The 16,810-nt window shown below is 36.3% G+C and overlaps 1 protein-coding gene across 2 annotated transcripts in view; it reads left to right on the forward strand.

The window, feature by feature from the left end:
- PPIG (peptidylprolyl isomerase G) overlaps positions 1-16,810 on the forward strand; it is a 53,188-nt gene that overhangs the window by 428 nt on the left and 35,950 nt on the right. The window contains exon 1 of one of the 2 annotated variants that reach the window (XM_044242290.1): positions 17-111. The exons of the other annotated variant lie outside the window; for it this stretch is intronic. The gene's annotated coding sequence lies outside the window, so the exon portion shown is untranslated. Of the gene's footprint in view, positions 1-16; positions 112-16,810 lie in introns of those variants that run through there. 2 annotated transcript variants of the gene reach the window in all.

Raw genomic sequence — 16,810 nt, forward strand, 5'->3', positions numbered from 1 at the left:
CGCATTTTGCCGCACAAGCTGTAATATGGCGGCAGCGGCGGCGGCCTGAACTCTAGGGAACAAGGGTGATTTTTGATGCTTCAGAATCGTAAGACTAATCGCTGATGCGGGGTAGGTGGCAGAATTGGTGGGGAAGAAGTAACCTGACGTCTTGTCAGGTGAGGGTCGGAGACTTGCGGGCGAGGAGCCTGGATCATAGGGGTGAAGATTAGACTGAAAACGGGCTTTCCTCCTACTCCGACCTTTTTCCTCTCACAGACAGCGTCTGTCGTACCTAGTTAAGTGTTACAGGCCTTTGGACTAAAACTGAAATCCAGGCTCTTCCCTTTTCATCCCAGGGCTGTCTCGAAGTTCACCCACGTTTCCGAGGAGCTGTGAGCAGCGCAGGCCTTTTAGGAGAAGATAATTACTCTTTAGGAGGAAGGCGATGGCTTCAGAGCTCCATATGCCTTAGGGGAAGTGTGCGAATTTGGCTCATCTTTAGTCTTTTAAGGAGCTAAGTCGAGGTCTGTGGGAACGGAGAACTCCCAGTCATTTTGGAAATGTTTTAAAAACACCATTTTGTACGTTGATTGAATTTATTCCTACAACAGTATTTTCTTTTCGGGTCCAAGCTTTTGCAGTAGTGATGACAAATACGTCCAAGAAACAAAATGTTCTGGACTCTGGGGGTCCGTTAACTTTTAGTAGCTAAAACCGGATAGAAGGGGAAATATGTGTGAGTGTCGGTATAAAAAAAAAAAGTCAGTAATTTGCCGGTTCTTAAAAAATGGGTGAGGAGGTGTATGAACATTTTCGAAATAGTACCGTAAAACCCAGAAAAGGCTCGGGTTTCTAGAATGGCTGCTTCTCTCATCATATTTTTTAGGTATCCGAAAATTTACCCGTTTTAGCATTTCCCCCCTTTTTTATTTTAACCATTTTAAATACGGCTATTTCTATAACAAATGACTTCTCTCTTAATTAGAGTTCATTTTACGTCATTTAAGGTTTTATTATTTAGTATTAATAGGTGCTCTGAAATCCCATTGGGTCTTGTAGTAGGCCTCTGCTATGCTTTTTTTTTTTTTTTTTTTTTTTTTTTGGAATTGTGTTTGCTTTTTAAGATTTTTTTTTTTTTTTGGTCTTTGCAGGCTGTTGTCAGGGTTGCCTTCCCCTGCTGTCAGCAGTGTACAAGTATGCAAGCTTCCTAGTTTAGAAAATTTGGATTTGTTTCTGGCTCACCCATCTTTTGAACCTCAGTTTCTTCATCTATAAAATATTTTGATTTCAGGCTGTCATCAGCTGTGGGCTTCAAATATAAATAATCAGGTTTGTTAAAATTCTCTGTAAAATTGGTTTTCAGTAAGAAGTCAGTGATTCTATGAGTGAAGTAAAGAACATACATTACATTTATTGTGGCTTATTAAAGGCCTTTCTTTTTTGGTGCTTATTGTGGCCTTGCAGGTATCAGTGGTCTCTGAGTAAAGTTTTTATCTTTTTGATATTTTGCATATTTTATTTTATTTTTTGATATTTTGCATATTTTAAATTGGGTTTTCTGTCAGGCAACATCCATTCTACATGCAAAGGAAAATTGGTAGCCATTCATAATAATGTGAACTAGTTATCAGTGGTATGAATCAGGGTGCCTGGGTGGCTTATTGGTTAAGCGGCTGCCTTTGGCTCAAGTTAGGATCCCAGTGTCCTAGGATCAAGTCCCGCATCGGGCTCCCACTCCCCCTGCTTGTGTTCTCTCTCACACTCTCTGCAAAATAAGTAAAATCTTTAAAAAAAAAGGTATGAACCATTAGCAATTAATTATTCCAGTGTTGTTCAATTAAGAAATAGATGTTGATGTTTTCCTTTTCTTTTTTTTTTTTTTAAATACTATTCGGGTTTTTCAATAGAATTATAATGTATTAGTTTTAGTATTCTAATATACTAAGATTAATTGAATTAATTAGGTAATTCAAGTGATTTGAAGAGTTTGTTGCAGATTTCTGCTACATTGTGTTACTTCGTTTTCTTTTTTTTCTTTAATATTAGCACCAAGCTTTAGTTTCTGTTTAAGTGTCAGTGGTTTTACCCTGGTTTAATGCATATACTGTCTCTGTAAGAACTCTGTATTTGTATTTCTGTGGGGCAAATCTTCCATTTTGAAATTTACTACAGGCAGTATTGTATAAATACTCAGAGAAAACTTCCATAACTGAGGACTTTGTACTTTCAGTACCATACAGCATATCTTTTGCACTTTTAAGAGGTGTCATAAAGCAAACACTAACCTCTTCTTGAAAGAGATTGTACCTATAAATATAGACATCAGTTTTTTAAATATTAAAATGGTTGTTTTTAAAACATGAATGATACCTTAAATCATTGATTTTTTTTTTAAGATTTTATTTATTTATTTGACAGAGATCACAAGTAGGCAGAGAGGCAGGGAGAGAGAGAGAGGAGGAAGCAGGCTCCCCGCCGAGCAGAGAGCCCCATGCGGGGCTCGATCCCAGGACCCTGAGATCATGACCTGAGCCGAAGGCAGAGGTTTAACCCACTGAGCCACCCAGACGCCCCAAGTCATTGATTTTTTTTAAAATGAAGCCTCCTTATATATCAGGTACTCTTAATTATGTATAAACTTTAGCTTAATATTTATTCATAATTATATCATTGCATTATAGTCATAACGTAGAAAGTAAAATTAAATAAGCCATTATCTGTAATATTTATGAATAAGGTATTTTCTACAGTGAAGCTGTTAAAGTAAACCAGAAAACTCTTGCTTTTTCAACTCATGACCTTGCTTCAGTCACTTTAGTCCTCTTATTGTCAAACCTATAAAATCAGAAGACTGATTAGATTAAGTTTCCTCCAAACTTCAAAAGTCTTTAGTTTATAAGAGAATTATCACATTGGCTAGCATGTTGCTATTGTATGGTGTAGGTATGAGAGAGTGATAATTTATCACTGTAAAAACTTAAATAACTGCAGGTGCAGTATGAAGAGTATTGTCAGGGATTTCCCAGTTAGTATATGCTTTTGAGTTCAGTACTAACAAAGCATAGTTTATGCTCTCATATTTTATGTTTTGAAAGTATGTAATACCCTATTTAACACCAAACTTGGCAACATTACAGCTATTTTTATGTTTTCTAAAGGATTTGAGAATTTAGGAAGTGCATGTACACTGTTATTCATGATTCTACCAGCCTAGTGGTTTGTGACTATCAGACACCAGGTGAGGGGGGATCATATGGAAGAGCATAGTTGCCTTTTCTGATGCCTCAGAATGTTAATTTGTTTGTGCTTAAGTAATTAATTAACAATATGATACTCAAATGCATTAAAATGTTTTTGGAACAGTCTGTTTTCATTTCTCATTTGATCTCTAAATTGTATTGGGGGTAGGCTGAAGATACTGGTGTGAATGTCACATTGCCTTTGAAAGTAATTTTAAAGATCTGTGGTTTTAATTAGTTTAATGTAATATGCTTGCACTTAGAGGTGGAAATGGTGTGTGAAAATTGTTACCTGTTTTACTAAACTTAAGCAGTTGAGAACTTTCCATCTTTATTTTTTGAAAGATTTTATTTATTTATTTGGCAGAGATCACAAACAGGCAGAGAGAGAGGAGGAAACAGGCTCCCTGCTGAACAGAGAGCCCGATGCGGGTCTCGATCCGAGGACCCTGAGATCATGACCTGAGCCGAAGGCAGAGGCTTTAACCCACTGAGCCACCCAGGCGCCCCTATTTATTTTTTTAAAGATTTTTATTTATTTGAGAGAGCAAGGACAAGCAAGGGAAGGGACAGTGGGAGAGGGAGAAACAGACTCCCTGCTAAGCAGGGAGCCTGATATGGGGCTGATGCCAGGAGTCTGGGATCATGACCTGAGCCAAAGGCAGATGGTTAACTGACTGGGCCACCCAGGCATTCCTGCATCTTTATTTCCTCATCCTGAACTGAAGATGCTCCCTCTTATAATGGAATCTGTTTACTAAGAAAGAAAAAACATTTTATTAGTAAAATGCAACTCATTTAGGCAGATCTAGGGAATAGGTTCTGTTTCAATTATGGAAAACACTCAGAGGATGGTTACTGACTTAGTAGGCTCTGGGAGAATTTACTAACTACAGATGTTAGTATTCCATGTGAGAAGCAGTACATAGAGGAGAAAGTACTGAAGTTCAGGCAGACCCTGGTTCTGCATGTGCCTTGATAAACTAGTATTAGTTCCATTTGATAATGTAGTCCTGGGCCAGGCCTTGTGCATGTTTGAAGATAGAAGGGTTCTGAATTTGTGGAGTCTACAAACAAGTTTATGATAATGAAAATAAGATTCAGCAAAGGAGGATCATTTAAGCTTTAGAGAGTCAAGGTGAAGTTCCCAGGGTGTACTCTTTGAATCTTTAAGGACACAGAGAAATTAGCCAGGGGAATCAGAAAGGGCAAAGACCAGCTAATCTTAATAGTTTAAAAGATTTACTGTCTCCTTTTTGAAGACTGAGTACTTTGTTGACTTTTTCATACTGCGTGAAACTTCTAAATCTTTGAATGTCATGAATCACTGCAGTATTTATTGCCTAACTGCAAATACCGTGTCCTTTACCATATATTTTAGTAATTAGTTGTCTGTGTTCTTGTCCTGGCCCCTTTCCCCATCCTTCATGTTACTCTAGGATGAATATCAAAATTATTTTACGTACGAAACTACAAGATTATAATCTTTTTACATATGAATTTTTTACCTCTTATTTTTATGAAATGTATTTGTTACAGAAGTTTACATATTCTGGTATTTACTATTTTAAAATACTACATATTATTGACATACAAAACGATATTGTTGGTAGACAATACAGTTGAAAACAACTGTATTTCTCTCTGCTTAGAAAAAAGAATATACATGAACATTTTAAAAGTTATAGCCTAAGTGTCAGGATTTCATGCGTTTTTATATGATCTAACTTTTTGCAGTGATTCTGTTAGCTTTATTATGTAAAAAGTATTTCATTATAAAAAAATAGGCGTGGTTAAGTATCACTCGAATTTCTGAAGGAGTCAAGCAGGTGAAATGAGTTCATGGAGTCAAGTAGATAGTAAATAGTAAAAATTAATAGGCTGTAGTTGGAGGCAGACCATGTTGATTGCTGGCTGTACAGGAATGGAGCACATTAATTTTGTTTGCTTTTCAATAAAAATTAATGTCTGGATTTTATGGAAATAGCTGCAACTCACTTAGGTTTAACAAATTTGCAACAAAGGAGGCTACTCTTCTGAAACCTTTCATTATATAAGGAAAGATGTGAATTATTTTATTGAAAATTGCATAGACTTGATTTTTCCCTGAATTGTCTCTTTGGTATCTCTCAGTATTATTTCTGTTTACTTTTTCTTGAAAATGTAAAAAATTGATCAGATGTTTATCTCATGTTTGATTTTAGGTATTATTAAGTAATACCAGAGGTATTATTGAGTAATACCTCTATGAAAATATTGATTAATTTCACAGAGGAAATTCTATGTCCTATATTTCTGATTAGGTAAAATCTGATTTCAGTAAATTAGAGACATAGTATTGAGCCATCTTTTTTTGTCATCATTGTTCTTCATTAGCTATAACAACATTTACATACTTGAGATTTCTGTAGTGCTTTTAATAATTGCTGTCATCTTTCTTGAATTTAAGGCTTTTTTAAATTTACTTAAGGAAAACTAACTTTAATCTATTTCTATGAAAAATGTTCTTATATGGGATAACCTAAATATATATATTATAATCACTTACAGCCATGTACATTATAATCTTAGAAGATTATATATACATTTTTTATTATGAATTTTTCTTTATAATACCAATTATATTTATTAAAGAAAGTAGAATGAAGTACAGGAAGGCAGAAAACTGTCTTGGTCTTACAGCCAACACAATAATGATTTTCCAATTTTTTTTTCTTTTTATAAATCTTTAGGAGTAGTTGATTATAATGCTTTTGTATATACTGTTTTGTATCTTATTTTTTAACAAATTATAAGTATTTTCCAAATTACTAATGTTTATAGCATTACTTTAACAACTATGATATCTCATTCAATTAGAGACCATGATTTAACCATTTTTTATAATATTGACTAGGTTGCTTCTGATTATATATTCCTAAAAAGAACACTAAGATAGCTAACTTTATACATGAAGGCTTTCTAAAAGGGTAGTTTCTTGTAAGAGATTCCTAGTTATGTGAATTTTACTGGTTTAAAGTGAAAATCAGTTTAAGGTGTAAACAGTTTTAAGAGTTGCACATATTATTTCCGGAGGAGCTGTGTCTTGTTTTGGGAATTAGTCTTCTAAAAACTCTTTACTATTTTTTTTTTAATTTTTTAAAGATTTTATTCATTTATTTGACAGACAGAGATCACAAGTAGGCAGAGAGGCAGGCAGAGAGAGAGAGAGAGGAGGAAGCAGACTCCCCGCCAAGCAGGGAGCCCGATGCGGGACTCGATCCCAGGACCCCGAGATCATGACCTGAGCTGAAGGCAGCGGCTTAACCCACCGAGCCACCCAGGCGCCCTCTTTACTATTTTAATAGGCAAAACATTATCTCATTTTATTAGTGTTTTTTAAAAATTATTTTAAAGATTTTATTTATTTATTAGAAAGCACACACAAGCAAGGGGAGCGGCAGGCAGAGGGAGAAGCAGACTCCCCGCTGAGCAAGGATCCTGATACCGGACTCTATCCCAGGACCCTGGGATCATGAGCCAAGTCTGAAGGCAGATGCTTAACCAGCTGAGCCACTCATGTGTCCCTGTTTCTTTTTTTTTTTTTTTTTTTAAAGATTTTATTTATTTATTTGACAGAGAGAGATCACAAGCAGACAGAGAGGCAGGCAGAGAGAGAGGAGGAAGCAGGCTCCCTGCTGAGCAGAGAGCCCGATGCGGGACTCGATCCCAGGACCCTGAGATCATGACCTGAGCCGAAGGCAGCGGCTTAACCCACTGAGCCACCCAGGCGCCCCCCTGACTGTTTCTTTAAAAATATTCATGACTGTAAACTTAGTACCTGTCGAAGAAAATTTGGAAAACAAATATGTAAAAATTATCCTTAAACCCATTGCCTAACTATAATCAATGTTAATATTTTGGCGTAAATCTTTGGGGGTGACTTCTTTTATTTATTCTTTTTTGGGGCTATAATTGATATTAGCTTCAGGTACAACATAATGATTTGATATTTGTATATGTTGCAAAATGATCACATTAAATCTAGTTAATCATCTCCTTACATAGGTGCAAATATTTTCTTGTGATGAGAGCTTTTAAGATCTTTTCTCTTAGCAAATTTCAAATATACAGTATAGTGCTCTTAAATATAGTCATCATGCTGTACATTACTCCCCAGGACCTCAAATGAATTTAGGTTTTGTTTAGTTGGGTTTTTTTTTTTAAGGTTATGTATGTATATAAGTGAGATTATATGGTATTTGTCTTTCTCTTAACTTATTTCACTTAGTATAATGTCCTCAAGATTCATACATGTCACAAGTGATAGGATTTCCTTTTTTTTTTTCTTAAAGATTTTACTTATTTTATAGAGGTAGGGGCAGAAAGGAAGAGGAAAAGAATCTCAAGAGAGTGGAACCCAACCTGGGGCTCCATCTCATGATCCTGAGACCATGACCTGAGCCGAAGGCAGGAGTCAGACACCCAACTGACTGAGCCGCCCAGGCACTGCAGGATTTCCTTCTTTTTTGTGGCTGAATGATATTCCTGTGTATTTGTCTGTGCACATATCACATTTTCTTTATTCATTCATCCACCAGGGGACACTTGGGTTGTTTTCATGTCTTGGCTATTGCAAATAATGCTGCATAATTTATAATCAGTGTCAGTATTTTGGTGTAAATCTAGTCTTTCACTTACATTGAAATGTAATTGACATATTGCACAGTATAAATTTAAAGTGTACAGCATATGACGTAACATATATTGAAAAATGATTACCACAATAAGTTTTGTTAACATCCACCGTCTGATACAGGTGCAAGGAAGAAAGTTTTTTTTTCTTTTGATGACATTTTAAGGATTTATTCTCTTAGCAGCTTTCTAATATATCATACAGCAGTTAACTATGGCCATCTATGTTTTTATTATATCCCCAGTACATACTTATAACTGGAAGTTTATATCTTTTGATCATCTTCATTTGATTCTTCTACCCTCTCTCCACAGCTCTGGTAACTAAGAATCTGATTTCTTTTTCTGTGAGTTTGGGCAGGGTGTGTGTGTGTGTGTGTGTGTGTGTGTATGTATGTGTGTGTGTGTGTGTGTGTGTGTATGTATTTTTTTTAATTTATCTTTTTTTCTTGGATTCTACATATAAGTGGGATCATACAGTATTCATGTTGTAGCAAATTGCCAGATTTCCTTGTTTTTTAATGGCTGAATAGTATCCTTTTGTATATGTAAATACACTACATTTTCTTAATCCATTCATCTGTTGTTGGACACTTAGGTTGTCTCCATGTCTTGGCTGTTGTAAATAATGCTGCACTGAACATGGTGGTACAGTTAAGTCTTCAGCATAATGGTTTCATCTCTTTTTAATGTATATCTCTTATGTGTAAAGTTGGAAATCTTTACTAACCTGCCTTTTTCACTTAATATATCGTGAATATCTCCTCATCCCTGAGTAGTCTTCGATAACTTTTCCTTTCCATTTTATTTTTTGTAGTAACTTTTTTTTTTTTAAGATTTTATTTATTTGACAGCTAGAGAGAGAGCACAAGTAGGCTGAGCAGCAAGCAAGAGGGAGAGGGAGAAGCAGGCTCCCTGCTGAGCAGGGAGTGCAACCTGGAGCTCCCTCCCAGGAGCCTGGGATCATGACCTGAACCGAAGGCAGATGCTTAACTAACTGAGCCACCCAGGCTTCCCTGTATTAACTTTTAATAACAATATGTTCATATGGTATAAAACTGAAAAGGTATAAACGGTTGGTTATACAGTTAAAAAAAAAATCTTACCATCTTCCTCTACCACCAGCTGCCTCTGTATTAGATAAGCAAACATATATACATATTTTTTTTACTTCGAGAAATATACAGAGAAAGCAAAGCATTGCCATACACATATCTGTATCTTTTTATTTTTTTAAACTTAAAGTTTAAACTTAAAGCAGTACATAAACTGCTTTCTCATTCCTTTTTATAGCCTTGTACATTGTATGGATATAGTAAGACTTATGTAATCTGTCCTTCTTTATGGACATTTATATTTACAGCCTTTTCACCACAGAAACAGTGTGCCTTGAATCACCTTGTACATAACCTTATTTTGCAATTGTGTGGGATTTGTATAAAATATCTAAAGTGGGTTACTGAGTCAAAGGTATTTAATGTGCTAGTAATATTGGCTAGCAGTATTGTGCTAATATGGCTAGTAATATTGTATATTGTCAAATTGGCAATGGATTGTATCAATTTACCCCTTTACTATTGACAACAATGTATGAGGTCATTATTTTTTTTTTAAGATTTTATTTATTTATTTCACAGACAGAGATCACAAGTAGGCAGAGAGGCAGAGAGAGGGGAGGAAGCAGGCTCCCCGCTGAGCAGAGAGTCCAATGGTGGGCTGGATCCAAGGACTCTGGGATCATGACCTGAGCTGAAGGCAGAGGCTTTTAACCTACTGAGCCACCCAGGCACCCCTGTATTGTTTATTTTTGTTAGGTGAAAATGTTATCTCTGATTTTAACATGTAAGAATATGATTTCTAGTGACTAAATGAATATCATCCATTTCATGAGCGAATCATTTATTTAACCAATTTCTATCACTGCACAACTGGCTTTTTAAAATTTTTTATTATAAAAAGCACTTTAGCGACTGCGTATGAATTTTTTTAAGGTAAAGGGTAGATGTGAGGGTTTTTTTTTAAAGTTTATGTTTTTAATAACACATGGGACTCAAACTCATGACGCCCAAGATCAAGAGACACATGCTCTTCTTCTGACTGAGTCAGCCACGGGCCGCCAATTTTTGTTTTTTTTTTTTTAAATTTACTTATTTGATAGAGATCAGTAGGCAGAGAGGCAGGCAGAGAGAGATGGAGAAGCAGGCTCCCTGCTTGTTTAGCAGAGAGCCCGATGCGGGGCTTGATCCCAGGACCCTGAGATCATGACCTGAGCTGAAGGCAGAGGCTTTAACCCACTGAGCCACCCAGGTGCCCGCCCCCAATTTTTTTATACTTAAAATCTTTCTAACCATTTAATGTTAGAACCATATAATGTTTTTTGTTTAACATTTTCTCCATATTTTTAAAAATTGCATTTTCATAGGCAGTGTAATAGATCATTATATGAGTATTTCTTAATTTAGTTAACTGATATGTTGGACATGTAGGTTGTTTTAATTACTGTTAAACCAAAATCGAAGAATATTTCATTTAAAATGATTGCCTTCAGAGAGATTCCAAGATACTAAATTATGAAAGTGTTAAATGTTTAATATGAATATATTCAAAGTTGGTCTGTAATGCCAAGTTGCTTAGCAAAATTGTTAATGTTTATATTTTCCATTTCACTTTTTATAAATTGCTTATGTTCCCTTGGGTGGGTTTTGTGCTTTTAACTGTATGGTGCATTGTCCCATACAGGACGATGGGCAGAAGGACATGAACACAGAGAGTGCTTTTTGGTTGTCGCATGTGCTGATATTTAAATAGGGATATGGGTGATTAACATTCTGCAGTGAGTTAGGATGGTTTTGGTTAGCGAAGAATTGTTCTAGCACCCCATTCCTAAGCACTGTTCTACAGTAAAAAATTAACCATCATGTTTGCTGAAAATATTTTCCTGTTTTTTACTTACTTTTTAAAGACTTAAAAATTTTTTTTTCTATTTCTTTATTAAGATTTTATTATTTATCAGAGAGAGAGCATAAGCAGGCAGAGTGGCAGGTAGAGGCAGAGAGAGAGGAGCAGGCTCCCCGCTGAGCAAGAAGCCTTAAGCGGAACTTGATCACAGGACCCTGGGATCTGACCTGAGCCAAAGGCAGCAGCTTAACCAACTGAGCTACTAGGTGTCCCATTACTTACTTACTTTAAAAAAGATTTATTTATTTGAGAGAAAGTGTGTGCGAGTGAACCCAGGGATGGAGGGGCAGAGGAAGAGGGAGAAAGAGAATCTCAAGCAGACTCCCTGCTGAGCACAGGGACCCACATGGGGCTTGATGTCATGACCCTGAGAATGACCTGAGCCAAAACCAAGTTAGAGGTTTAGTGGACTGAGCCACTCATGTGCCTATTTTCTACTTTCTAATTTCCTTTTGAAAAATAGGAATAATAAATATCTTCATGAAGTCAAATCTGTTTATTTCCTTTATTTATTCATGAACCCGAACAATTATTTAATATCCAGTTTGGATAAATATTCGCATGTGCTTTTCCTAGTTTCCATTGGGGGAGGAGTACACAATTTCATGGAAAAAGAAAAATAATTTCTTAAGGTCTTCTAGATTTAAATGTTAAACAACAGTAATCATGAAATTGAGACACTTAAAAAGTACATTAAAACTTGAGTGCTCTTTTGAAGAGTTTTATTTATTTATTTATTTATAAATAAAGATTTTTGTTTATTTGACAGACAGATCACAAGTAGTCAGAGAGGCAGGCAGAGAGAGAGAGGAGGAAGCAGGCTCCCCACTGAGCAGAGAGCCCGATGCGGGGCTTAATCCCAGGACCCTGAGACCATGACCCGAACCGAAGGCAGAGGCTTTAACCCACTGAGCCACCCAGGTGCCCCTTGAAGAGTTTTAGAGTTGTGTAGAAAACTTCGGAAATGAGAAACTAAAAAAAAATTGTGTATGACCCTTTCATTTAGAGATAGGCTTTTAGTATTTTTATTTCCTACTGTTATATTTTATTATGCAGATATAGCTTTACATTTTATTAATTTTTAATTGGGCAACGAATACATGAATATATTCTCATTGCAAAAATTCAAACTTTATAGTTAAAGCTAAAGACTCCATTGACCTCCATCCCTACTCCCAGTCCCTTCTGCAGAGTGCTATCAGTTTTGCTATGTAACTCTGTAGAAATTGAGTATTATTTAGAGCATTATTTAGCATTATTTACAGTATTTATTTTAGAGTGTAAACACAATACTGATATACAAATAGCTTTTTTTTCTTTTCAGCTAAGTCATAGTATTTTTGGATAGAGTATGTAGACTTTTAAAACTGCTATATAGGGGCGCCTGGGTGGCTCAGTGGGTTAAAGCCTCTACCTTCAGCTCCGGTCATGATCCTGGATCCTGGGATCAAGCCCCACATTGGGCTCTCTGCCCAGCAGGGAACCTGCTTCCTGCCCTCTCTCTGCCTGCCTCTCTGCCTACTTGTGATCTCTGTCTGTCAAATAAATAAATAAAATCTTTTAAAAAAAAAAAAAACTGCTATATAATATTAAATAGCATGTTTATACCAGAATTTATTCAGCTGTTCTCTCATTGTGGGTATTTTGGATGTTTCCTTTTTGTTGTTGTTACAGTGTTAGAAAACTGTGTTCTCACATATGTCTATCCTTTCATGTATATTCATGTATTTATAAGTACTGATTTCTTACCATAGCCAAATACTGTTTAAGGCACTAAGAAATAAGAGAGGAGCAAACCTAAAAAGGTTTATCACATCATGGAGCTTATATTCTAGTGAGAAGAACAGATAGAAAAACTTGAATTTATAATAAAAAAATTAACAATGAAGGCATGGAAGAAAAATAAATCAGGTAAGGGGATATAAAGTGTTGGAGGACAGGGGCTGTTTCTTTGAATATACTGGTCAGGGATGGTTTCTTTGTGGAGGGGATACTTCAGCAATGACTTAAAATAAGTGAGGGAATGAACCACGTGGCAGTCTGGGATAAGAGCATCCCACAGGGAGGAAACAACAAATGGGGAAGACCTGATGGACTAGGCCTTGGGATGTTTGTTTTGTTTTAAAGATTTTATTTATTTATTTGACAGAGAGAGCACAAACAGGGAGGAGGGACAGAGGGAGAGGGAGAAGCAGGCTCCCTGCTGAGCCGGGAGCCCAATGTAGGGCTTGATTCCCAGACCCTGGGATCATGGCCTGAGCTGAAGGGAAATGCTTAACCAACTGACTACCCAGGCACCCCAGGATATATGAAGAAGGAACATGTGTTTCTAAAGCAAAGTTGAGAAGAATGTTAGATAAAGTTATCGAGGTCAGTAGGGGCTAAAATATTTAGAGCTGTGCTGTCCAGTACAGTAGCTGTGAGCCACATGCACACATTGAGCACTTGAAATACGGTAATTTTGAGTTGATGAACACTGGATTTTTAAGACTTAGTATTCCAGAAAGAATGGGAAAGATCTCACAATCCCATTTTATTTATTTATTTTTTAAATTATTATTATTTTTAATTAATTATTTTTTAAATTTTAACGAATCTTTTTTTTTTTTAAGTTTTTATTTATATGGCAGACAGAGATCACAAATAGGCAGAGAGGCAGGCAGAGAGAGAGGGGGGAAGCAGGCTCCCCGCTGAGCAGAGATCCCGACATGGGGCTAGATCCCAGGACCCTGAGATCATGACCTGAGCTGAAGGCAGAGGCTTTAATCCACTGAGCCACCCAGGCGCCCCTCACAATCACATTTTTATGTCGATTATATGTTGAGGTAATATTTTGGACATACTGAGTTAAATAAAATATTTAAATTAACCAGTTTCTTTTTACTTTTTAAAATGTGGCTACTAAAAATTTTAAAAACTATGAATGTGGCTTATGTTTCTGTTGAACAGTGCTGGTTTAGGTTCTTAAAATCCATGGAAAGACATTCTGATTAAATATGATGTATGTTGGGCACCTGGGTGGCTCAGTTGGTTAAGCGACTGCCTTCAGCTCAGGTCATGATCCCAGAGTCCCTGCTCCATGGGGAGTCTGCTTCTCCCTCTGACCTTCTCACCTTTCATGCGCTCTCTCACGGTCTCTCAAATAAATAAATCTTTAAAAAAAAATAAATGTGATGTATGTTAGAAAATATTAGGTAGAGGAATGAAATGGTAAATTGTGCTTTTAAAGATGGCTACATTCAGGTTATTCTAAGGACAATAGATAATACAGGACTAAGTAAAAACAGGGAAGCCAGTTAGGAGTCTATTGCAATAGTCCATGTAAGAAATGATAATAATGGTATAAAGATGATGAGAGCATTTTTTTAAAGATTTTTATTTATTTATTTGACAGATCACAAGTAGGCAGAGAGGCAGACAGAGAGAGGGAGAGGAGGAAGCAGGCTCCCCACTGAGCAGAGAGCCCGGTGTGGGGCTCGATCCCAGGACCCTGGGATCATGACCTGAGCCGAAGGCAGGGGCTTTAACCCACTGAGCCACCCAGGTGCCCCAATGAGACTACTTTTTAAGCTAAAATTAAGTCAGTGCCAAACTGAATTACTAATGATTTGGATAATGGCTATGAAGGAGAGTGTAGTCACAGATGATTCCAGTTTTTCAGCTTTGGCTGATTTGGACAGTGATAACATTTACTAAATTTTGAGAGAAGTGGGTGTAGAGAAGTAAAGTTTTGTTTTAGATTTATTATTTTAATTTTTCATATATAAAAATATATACAGTGTATTCGGTATAGTGTACCGAAACCTACGTAAAATCTAAGTGTAGCTCAGTTTTCCCAAGGTGAACTAACTCATCCAGGTAAGCAGCTCTCAGATTAAAAAAAAAAAAAACAAGGGGGGGGGGCGCCTGGGTGGCTCAGTGGGTTAAGCCGCTGCCTTCGGCTCAGGTCATGATCTCAGGGTCCTGGGATCGAGTCCCGCATCGGGCTCTCTGCTCAGCGGGGAGCCTGCTTCCCTCTCTCTCTCTCTGCCTGCCTCTCCATCTACTTGTGATTTCTCTCTGTCAAATAAATAAATAAAATCTTTAAAAAAAAAAAAGAAAAAGAAAAAAGAAAACAAGGGGCCCCTGAGTGTCTCAGTGGTTTGACTATCTGCCTTTGGCTCAGTCACGATCCCACTCTCCTGGGACCCAGTCCCACATTGTGCTCCCTGCTCAGCTGGTAGCCTGCTTCTTCCTCTCCCACGCCCCCGGCTTGTGCTTTCTCTCTTTTCTGTCAAATGAGTAAATAAAATCTTTAAAACAAAACAAAACAAACACTATCCTGATAGCTCCCACTTGTGCTTATAACTCTGTAAATTAGTAGTGGTATTCATTACATTTCAGAGTACCAGAGCTGTAGACTTTTTTTACATTGTGCCCTAGAATTGAGAAACTCAGACAATTATCAAAAATTGTGTCTAAAAGGTTATGGGTAATTAGGGGTTTTTCTGACTTACCATAAATTATGCCTACTTTTGTTTTAAGATTTCGTTAGAGAGAAAGAGGGATTACCATAAGTTATGCCTACTTTTGTTTTAAGATTTCGTTAGAGAGAAAGAGGGATTATAAGCAGACTCCCCACTGAGCAGGAAGCTCCATGCGGGACTTGATCTTAGAACACTCACTAAGCCACCCAGGCACCCAAATTAGGACTGGTTTCAAATTGGGAGTTTGTTTTCAAGAACACAGTACTGCATGTAGGAAATTAACTGTAATTATAAACAATCTGATACATTTGGGACAAATTATCTATACTATTAGTACTCATTGTAAGAATAGTAGAGTATTGTACTTGTAAGAATAGAACTCTCTACTTGGGGTATAGTGGTTAAATAAGTAGCTATATAGGTTTTTTCGGGGAAAAATAAGTCATTGAACTTTGTCTTCTCTTCCTCTACCTGCAAAAGTAGAGAATTTAAGAAGGCCTATAAAAATTACTTAGAAGATAAGGATAATCAGGTACTAAGATTTTTAAGAAAATTTCCTCAGCTTTATGGATTCAGCATATTCTCAATTTCAAGTGTGCAGGAATTGAGATTCTGTACAACTAAAAACAATGCAACAAACTTGGCAAGATTATAAAATTGCTAAGTTCTTTTGTTTTCAGGAAGTCTGGGTTACTGGAGGACTGAAAATTTAGCTTTTTTGCTTGTGTTTCATGTTTCAAATTGTAGTATCCATTATATCTATTAGAAATAAAAAATGAAGAAATCATGAAAAATGCAGTCCTTCCGCTTCTCATACAATAATGCCAAAAGTGAATATACCAACACTTGGCCTGATTTTGAATGCTATAATACGTCTTTTATATAATTTTATACCTAATTCACATAATCAACGTTAAACGAATGAATACATATCTGCATTTTTCAAATTGCTGGTGATTTGGGCAATATTGAGTATTCTGATTTATAGTTTGTGGGTTGTGTAAAATTGATGAGAGATGGTGATACATAAACCTACACATATGATGAAATTGTGTAGAACTAAATAAATAGACAAGCATGCAAATGAGTGCCAGTGAGACAAATGTGAACAGGGATAAAGGATTGTATCAACATTGTTCTGCTTTATGCTACAGTGGCAGTATTATATAACAGTTTTCTAAAATACTACCATTGGAAGAAATTGGTAAAGTAATACTATGATATTATTTCTTACAATCTATGGTGAATCTACAGATATCTATACAAATTGATAAAGACAGGAATCTATTTGGGATGGAGAATATAGATTTTTCACAGCTTTGCTGGACCTAAAATATCCTACAGTGCTTGTAGAACTACCAGCTTAGATATGATAATTTTCAGAAAAGCATATACATTACAGTTTCTATTCTGAGCAGATGCAGCTATTTTTATAGTCCATAATTTTGGATGCTATTTAAACTACCTACCTTTGTTTCTTCTGCTCTTCAC

This window comes from Neovison vison, chromosome 3, assembly GCF_020171115.1.
Source record: "Neovison vison isolate M4711 chromosome 3, ASM_NN_V1, whole genome shotgun sequence".
Classification (NCBI taxonomy): Eukaryota; Metazoa; Chordata; class Mammalia; order Carnivora; family Mustelidae; genus Neogale; species Neogale vison.